The 9,654-nt window shown below is 37.4% G+C and overlaps 1 pseudogene; it reads right to left on the reverse strand.

Annotated features, from left to right (window-relative positions):
* Nucleotides 1-2,498: 2,498 nt before the first annotated feature.
* LOC122738840 lies at nucleotides 2,499-3,898 on the reverse strand (annotated as a pseudogene).
* Nucleotides 3,899-9,654: the final 5,756 nt, after the last annotated feature.

The following is a 9,654-nucleotide window of genomic DNA, read 5'->3' on the forward strand; positions in this document are numbered from 1 at the left end:
CAGATATTCAACAGCCGTAATTAGCTTTAAGATAAATCCATTTTGTACGCATTTGGTTTTTCATCAGGACATGCATTTCCACTCGCATGTGCAGTGTTTGAAAGGTTTACATTACATAAAATTAGGGCTGTATAAACTGGGTGCTTCATCTCTTTTTCTAATGTGATTGCTCCTTCCCTCCAACACAGCCGCCAGAATGATAGCCTCCATTGAATGCAATGCACGTCAATAAATACTGAACATGAATGTGAATCAATATTGTGTTAGTATTGGGATTAAGCAAGCTATTTTCTCCTCCTTTTTTTCTGGAAAGATGAATATGAGTAAATAAAGTGAGTGTTTGTCTGAAACTGTGTCTGGGGATTAGGTTTTGTATTTCCCTGTAGAAGCACAGTATACCAACTGGCTTGGCCTTTGCTGGCTCCTTTGGTCTAGTATGGACTATAAAAGTCTGAACATGCCATTACGCCTTTTGCTTAGTAGGAAACAAGAAAACAGGAAGGTGAGCCTCTTTCTTCTCAAGCCAGACAGGTGCAGTTCCTATAGAATTGAAGAGTTGTGCTTCACATGACTTTAAGGAACAATTTATGAAAGTCTAGACATGAATTAAGGATAATAGCTGATAGTTTTGATCTAAGCATGTTATTATGGTAAAAAATATATATGCATATATATGTATATATATAAAACATAGATAGACAAAAAAATCATTTATATAGCCTATTATCATACCAACATCTAGAGATACCTTATAATAATAAAACAATTTAAAAATGAAACTCTAGCAAAAATGTATCTTTGATGATGAATGACTCAGAAAGGGAGACTTAATCTATTTTCTGCGGATAGAGTCAGGAAGAAGAACTTAAGTTTTTTGCAGGATTGTAGAATTTTAAAGGAGGAGAGTGATGTGAATCAAGACTAGGTCAGGAGGATGACCTATGACCCACAGAAAGTAAGAATGAAAGGATTCTGTCTATCCATCAAGAACGCCTATCTTTATATGTCAAATGCTTTATGAATGGGACCCAACTTACAAGATTAGGGCAAAAACATATCAGAGCAATATAAAATAAAACTGTAGATTAAAATAGTTTTTGTTTTGAAAAATCACATTTCAATTCTATGTTAGAGCAAGTTTTGGAAATTTCATGCTAATGTAGAGATAGTTATAAAGCACATAAAAATTGTGAATAAATGGCAGGAAGGATACTTCCTGATGGGTTTCTGTCTTCCCAGAATGGAGTGATGTGTCCAAAATCTCCAAGTGTAACCTAATTTCACAGTATCTTTGGGGTGGGAGAGAGTAAGGGAATTTGGGTTGTTTTTTTTTTTTTCTCACAAACAGGAAAAAATATTTCTTGAGGCAATTTCCTTTCTTTCTTTCTTTCTTTCTTTCTTTCTTTCTTTCTTTCTTTCTTTCTTTCTTTCTTTCTTTCTTTCTTTCTTTCCTTTTTTCCTTCTTTTCAGGGAAATGAGGGTTAAGTGACTTTTCCCAGGGTTACACGACTAGTTAAGTGTCAAGTGTCTGAGGCCACATTTGAACTCAGGTACTCCTGAATCTAGGGCTGGTGCTTTATCTACTGCACCACCTAGCTGCCCTGTCCTAGGCATCTTTTTGCTTCATCTAGCCTGTTGTCATACATTTAGTACCATACCCCCTTACATCTCTTGCTCTAGGAATAGTAATTAAATTAAATTCTATCATTGCTTGGTGCCACCTAGCTGCCCCTTCTTGAAGCATTTTTTTTTTTTTGCAGGGGAATTGGGGTTAAGTGACTTGCCTAGGGTCACACAGCTAGTAAGTGTTAAGTGTCTGAGGCCCGATTTCAACTCAGGTGCTCCTCACTCCAGGGCCAATGCTCGATCCACTGTGCCACCTAACTGTCCCCAGAAGCAATTTCTAAGAGAGTACATTTATAAAACTTCTAAAGTTTCCTAGCACCACAAAATAGTGGAGAACATTTAGAGAATTAAGTCATTGGTGGATTTTTTCCTTACTTTCTTTAGCATCCTTACCAAGATATATGATGTCAAAGATTAGGTGATGGTGGGAAGGAAGAAAGCTCTTGAATTCAGTAGCCCATTTTGAATGGGCTCTTTACTTGTTTGTCTGAATTAAAGCACTTACCTGGATTTAGTTTTTTTTTAATATAAATATTTACTCTCCTTTCTCCAAAAAACAAATCCAATTGTATGTGTACTCAGAGCCAAAATTAGTGAAACAAATAGTAGGTTATTGTAAAACACAATCATGTTAAAAGCATAACAGCTAACATTCATATGGTAGACTAACATCAATAGGTTGTACTATGCTATAAAACATACGCACAAACACATACTCATATATGTGCAAAAGCTCCTTGAAGAGTCATCATTAGATCCCAGGTCTCTTCTCCTTACTACAAAGACAGTACTTTTTTTTTTAACTCCAAGATTTATTTATTACATTTCTAAAGTGCCTTTCCTCATCAAAGCTCCAACACCGTGGCAGTGTGTTAGGGACTACTGTGCTTTCTTGCATAAGCCCCTGGGGACCCTGAGAAGGAGAGTGGATGTATTCTGGAGCTCACATGAAAGAAGGTGGGGGTCCTCTTGGGTGGAACCTGTGCAGTCCAAAATCTAGTGGGGGTGGAGGGGCCATCTCAGAAGGAGGGAGGAGGGCAATATTAGCTGCTGACAGAAACCACCGGGAAGGAGATTAAAATCATTGGCAGGGGAACCTTCTTCAGCTGTTGGAGGAAGAGGATGAGCTCCAGGGAGTCTTGGGCCAGGCTCCAGTTTAATTCCAGAGTCTGGGGTTCCTTCTTTTTCCTTTTCTTTTCTTCTGGCTTGCCTGGGTTCTTCCCCATTTCATATTGAGCCTGCATCCATTTACAATCAGTTTGTTGAAGGACTTCTTAGCAGCCATCTCTGCAGCTTGCCTTATAGCAAACCAGATGAAAACATGCTGCTGTCTTTGTACAATGGCTATGGTACATATCTCACCAAACTGGTAAAAGTGATTTCTGAAATCATTCTCAGTGACAATATCTGCCAAGCCACCAACATATGGTGTAGTAATGATCTTATCAACTTATGGATCCAGGCGAGCCATTGTTGAAACTCATTTTATCTGCCAAAGGATCATTAATACCATAATAATCTTTGATGTCCTGATCAGCAAGAGGATCATCAGGGTCTGCAGGCTTCTCATGTCTGTTTGGGCATGTCTGTTCTACAATCTCCTTTCATCCAGAAGGAATAATGTGAGGGTGATTCTGTTTGTAGTAAGGGGGTGGTCCAAGGCAATTTGAGCAGCATGTCGCTGGTAGCTGGAGCCTTCCCAGGAACTGGCCAACTTCCATCCCAGTTAGAAATCTCTGGCTCAACCTTCTGGGGGTAGAATTCTTTGTTCACATAAAGCTTAGTCATGTCATCCTTAAAAGACAGTCCTGAGGGGCAGCTAGGTGACACAGTGGATAGAGCACCGGCCCTGGAGTCAGGAGTACCTGAGTTCAAATCCAGCTTCAGACGCTTAACACTTACTAGCTGTGTGACCCTGGGCAAGTCACTTAATCCCAAATGCTTCACTAAAAAAAAAAAAAAAAAAAAAAAGACAGTCCTGAATTTCCACAAACCTGAATAGGTAAGCCATATTCTAGGTCCAAAGTCTCACAAACATTTTGGAGTTTGCTGTTAGTTTGGCACACTTCAGTCTTTTTAAAAACACATGCAAACACCAGGTCCCCAGTGGAATGCTGCGCGGCCTGGCACAAATTTTGCATTCTTTTCCATACCCTTCTTTGCTCATGCCGAGGAAGGCATTTTCTCCAAGACATCTCTGACACAGAATAGGCAGGTCCTGGTCCTCCCAGTTCTGCCTATTGGAGGTGTCAGAGTTCAGAGATGACACCATAAGCCAACTGCACTGCCACAGAAGTAGGAGCCTGGTTATGGTGCCTGGAGCAGAGGCTTCTATGATCCTACCAGCCCCTGCACCAGCACCACAGCTCTTGCTTCTTTGCAGCCATCACATCAGCACAGCACTCTTTTGATGGCTTTACTTTGTTGCTATCATTCTTTCTGTGAGATTCTAAATGGATTCCAATACAACAATGCTTTTGATTCAAATATGATACAGTATTTTTCTTTCCATAGTTAATGAAGATTGTGACTATAGTCACACATATAAGAGAATTAGAGAATCAATATAGTTATAGAAATAACTTGGACCCCAAGATATTTTTGCCTGTGCAATATGCAGAAAATTGGGGCAAAAGTGAATTTTAATGGAATTATGTTGGCAATTCAATCATAGTTTTTAAATGCCTCCAGCCTTTCTCTTCTTTGTGAGAACAGAAATGTTTCTACAATTATAAGAGACAGACAGATAGACAGACAGATGGACAGATGGACTAAGGGAGGTAGGGAGGGAGGAAAAAAGAAAGGAAGGAAAAAACAATAGCAATATTAATAGCAATGATAAGTAACATTTAGTGCTTACTATGTGACAGTTATTCTGCAAATACTGTATGATTTGATCCTTCCGCAAATCCTGGGGTGGGGCGGGGCGGTGGTGGATGCTATCATCATCATTTTACAAATGAGGAAACTGAATCAAAAAGAGGTAAAATAACTTGCCCAAGCCAGTAAGTGCCTGAGGAAGGGAAAGAAGGAAGGAAGGAAAGAAGGAAGGAAGGAAGGAAGGAAGGAAGGAAGGAAGGAAGGAAGGAAGGAAGGAAGGAAGGAAGGAAGGAAGGAAGGAAGGAAGGAAGGAAGGAAGGAAGGAAGGAAGGAAGGAAGGAAGGAAGGAAGGAAAGAAGGAAGGAAGGAAGGCAGGCAGACAAAAGAAGGAAGTGATATTTCTGTTTTCTTTTCAGGATCCTGGCCCTGAATGAGTTTAATCAGCTGAGAAACATGACTCAAAAGGCTTTGCTACCCTTTCTAACTCCACTGAGCTCTTGCTTTTTGTGGCCTGGGGAGCAACACACTCTACCTATTTCACTGTGGATTATTTAGAAAGATTCAATTGTAACCTGCGGTTATAGCCTCAGAGAGATCAAGGACAAACATCTTGAAAAAGAAAAAAAAAAGCAATGTGAAAAAAGCATGATTAACTGCCAAACAATTGGCTGATGTGTCTTAATTTAGACTTCTAAAAATCGTTTAAAATCATTTACTTTCCCTTTGCTCCCAAAGGTTGCAAATCCATACTTACAGATAATGTAAAAAGTCATTTCCTGCAACTTATCTTCTCCTTCACCTCTGCCTTATATAATCATCTCTTCTTCATAATAATGTATTACAAAATGTAAATATATTGATAAGAAATTGTATAACTTGAATAGATTTATTCCTTAGATGTTTTGAATTGCAGTCCTCCTATATAACCTCATAAAAAGACTAAGGAAAAACAAAACAAGTACCTGACATTTATATGGTGTTATCACTTGCAATGTATTTTATATATGTTATCTCATTTGAGCCTTTTAGCAGGTATCATTATCCCTATTTTGATGACGGGAAGTTGAGGCTGTTGGAAGTCATGGAGCTTGCCCATATTCACATGAGTGCATGTCAGTGGTAAGATTCAAAACCAGATATACTCTATCCAACTATATCATGTTGCCTTGTTCCTACACTTCTGAATATATATATATATGTATATATATATATATATATATATATATATATATATATATATGTGTATATATATATTTTTTGCTGGACAATGAGGGCTAAGTGACTTGCTGAGGGTCACACAGCTAGTAAGTGACAAGTATCTGGGGCCAGATTTGAACTCAGGCACTCCTGAATTCAGGGCCAGTGCTTTATACACCATGCCACCTAGCTGCCCCCCTATATATTTTTTAAAAGCCAGTCAGATTTAGTGTGGGTGGAGACATTGAACAAACAGACTTCAATTATTTCATCACAAATTCATTTATTTCCTGATCTGGACATTAAAGGACCCTTCCTGATATGAACAAGAGGGAAATTCTTTCTGCTTCAACCCCTAGTTTCTGTTTGCATTGCTTATGAGGTCGGAAGAGAAATGGAAATACTTTATTCAGAAGAATTACATTTTCTAAAAAGTGTTTAAAAATTAAGTGCTTCTTTTCTTGTGGCCAAGGAATGAACACTTAGCTCAACTTATCAAACTGGGTGAAGAGGACAATTCCTTCATACCCCATTATTAATATTCCCCTAAACTGAATTCACATCTTGGTAAGAGTAAATCCTATTGACTACCTTCAGATACCAAATACTTAACTGTGCATGGACAGAAATTTCCTAACTCAAGCTTCTGAACTGCCTAGGAAAAATTCTTAAATTAGCACAGATATCTAGACAGTGAATTCCAGAATACAATGGGGATATTCTACTTTCTTCCTATCCTTGTTGCTGTTATCTTCCAAATACCTGACCTATTCCAAAGGCTTTAATAATCTTAATTCCCATTCATCTACTTCTATCACTTTGGGGGATTTCAATATTTGTATTGATTACCCCTCAAACAACCTCTATTTCCTCAAATCCAATGATCTTTTCTACCCCACTTTAGCCACACAGCAGCATAATTGTACATAAGAACTCACTATGTTTTGGAATCTCAATGCCCCACGACTAGAAACTTGATAAGTGCATTAATTCCTTTTTATGTACACTCAGTCTGGGCTTAGAAGCCTACAAAAAGACTGTTTCCTTATCATGAAATAAATGGATAGGAAAGGAGAGAATACCATGCTCTGAAGTGGAGAAGAAGCCCCCTTTGATATTAAATCATTATGCACTTCCTGAAGCAAGCTCACCACACATGTATGCTCCTAGATGTGGGCCTTCATTGGATTCTCCCTCTCTATTACATAAATATATGCAAAATCAATATAAATTAAAAATGAGATACTTAAGTACATTATAGTTAATAAAGGAAGGTACTAGCATGGAAATCAAGAAAGGCTTTATGTGAAAGATGGTACCTAAGTTTCATCTTGAAGTAAGAAACGTTTTCACTGAGGAGAATTTGAGGTTTGAATAGATTTCAAGCATAGGAAATGTCCCATATAAAAGCATGAAGATGAATGTTGCTAAGCCATTTTGAGAAACAGAGAAAGTCCAGTTTTGTTCATGAGAGAGTAATATAATGAACCTGAAGAAAATTCACTGGAACCACATTGTATGAAGAGATCTAAAGACCAAGCAGAGAAGTTTTATTTTTTAATCCCAAAGGCAACAGAAAACCACTAGAATTTACAGAATAGGGAAGTGACATGGTCACTCAATAAACATTTCTTTTTTTATCAACAATGGATTTTCAAAAGACAAAATACAATCCCTGCTATCAAGGAACATATATTCTACCTTTTCATTTTTATCACAATTTGTTTCCTGCCATGAACTCTATGATCTAGCTACACTGATCAAGAGTCCTCCACCTCATGACTCCATGCTTTTTCAATCTGTTCTCCATCCTTGAAATGCTCTGACCACTCCCACCTACCTATTATATATCTTGGTTTCCTTTGCAACTGATAGACCTTTGAGTTCAATGAGTCAAACCCCATCATTTTACCAATAAAGAAACTAAAGTTAAAAGAAGATAAATGATTTACCCTGAAGTCATAGAATTAGTAAGCATATGAAGCAAGATGTGAACTCAGATTTTCCTACTTCTAGATACTATATACTATCTGTTATGTCACCTAGAAACCTTGAAAGTTACTGTAGAATGAAAATGTTTAAAGATGTGAATTTTCTCTTAAGGACTGCTTTGGCTGCATTCTAAACATTTTGGTACATTGGAACTCTAAATTTTTCTTTTCTTTTTTGTTTTTTTTTTCCATTCAGTAATCTACAGGCATACTGTATCTTATCTTCCTAAAATTCCAATCAGAGATTTAATTTGTTAACTTCATCCTTTTCTAAGATTTGATTAGTCCTAAAAAAGGTCACACTAAAGTCCCAAATTATTATGGTTTTGCTACCTCTCCCTATAATTAAATTAGTTTTTTTCCTTAAGTACTTAGAGGTGATACCATTTGGGCCATATAAAAGTAAATTATTTCATTATTTGTTCTACTTTTTTTGGGGGAAGGAGGGGTTTGCGGGGCAATGAGGGTTAAGTGACTTGCCCAGGGTCACACAGCTAGTTAAGTGTCAAGTGTCTGAGGCCAGATTTGAACTCATGTCCTCCTGAATCCAGGGCTGGTGCTTTATCCACTATGCCACCTAGCTGCCCCCAATTTGTTGTACTTTTAAGCATGATGCAGTTTCCTTACTTATCTCTTTTAGCCACATAATAATAATATTTGATATTTAATTAAAATATTTAAAAATAAAAATATTCAATGTTGTCTTGTCCAAAATCTTGGTTTTCATGTCAGTTTTTCTAAATTCACCAAGGGAATAATAAATTCTGTTCCAATTTCACATTTCAACTATTGTTTCAAGTGTACTTTTTGTAATCAACACATTGTTGGATTCTGCTTTCCAAAACCTTTTTACTATTCTTGTTTTATGGTTGAGTTCATGACTCAACCATATGAATATTAATTGTATTTCACCCTCCATTTTATTATCTTTTCTCTTCACCCCCTCTTTATAAAGAAGAAAATGGTGAAAGAGAAATATGATCAACTTTATTGTTCTCTAATTGAAGTAATCATACCCCACTCTTCTCTCCCCTCTCTTTATCTAATCCAGACCCCAGTTACTGGAGTTACCTTCTTTTCCTCCTTTTAATACCTTTTTTATGATTCACCTGACAAAGGTGAAGTTTATTTTGCTTGGGACTATATACTCTACCATCTCTCCTGGCCTTATCACTGCAAGTTTCGCTGTTCCATTTACTGTATTCCTACACCTCTTTATTTGTGATGAACCCTCTTTTTCATGTATTCAGATAATAATGAAATGCATATGATATATGGTACCCTGTCTCTTCTTCCATCTTTGCAATCCATTTTTTTTGTTTGTTTTTTGTTTTTTGGTGAGGCAATTGGGATTAAGTGACTTGCCCAGGGTCACATAGCCAGTAAGTGTCAAGTGTCAGAGGCTGGATTTGAACTCAGGTCCTTCTGACTCCAGGGCTGGTGCTCTATCCACTGAGCCATATAGCTGCCCCCTGCAATCTTCTTTTAAACCTCATATTTATAGGGCCTACTTAGTTCCTCTCCTCTTCCTCATTTCTTCCCTAGTCTATTACTTTCCCTTTCCCTTTCATTCCTACTCAAAGCCCGGTAAGATACAATGAAACAACCTCCAGATTCCTTTCCTTTATTTTCATTTAAAAATTTTTTTTTGTGACCCTTGAAGATAGCTGGTTTCTGAAAAAACATCTCTCTTCTCTGTCAGAATATAAGCAGTTCATCATTATTTAGACTTTTGCTATTGTTTACATGTATTTACCTTTTAATTTTTTCCCTATCATTTCCTATAGTTCTCCTCTGTTTGTGTTTTAAGGATTCTACCTCACACTTGTCTTTTTTTTTTTTTTTTTTTTTTTTTTTTTTTAGTGAGGCAATTGGGCTTAAGTGACTTGCCCAGGGTCACACAGCTAGTAAGTGTTAAGTGTCTGAGGCCAGATTTGAACTCAGGTACTACTGACTCCAGGGCTGGTGCTCTATCCACTGCCACTATGCCATCTAGCTGCCCCCACTCTTGTCTTTTTAA

The sequence above is a fragment of the Dromiciops gliroides genome, chromosome 2, assembly GCF_019393635.1.
Source record: "Dromiciops gliroides isolate mDroGli1 chromosome 2, mDroGli1.pri, whole genome shotgun sequence".
NCBI lineage: Eukaryota > Metazoa > Chordata > Mammalia > Microbiotheria > Microbiotheriidae > Dromiciops > Dromiciops gliroides.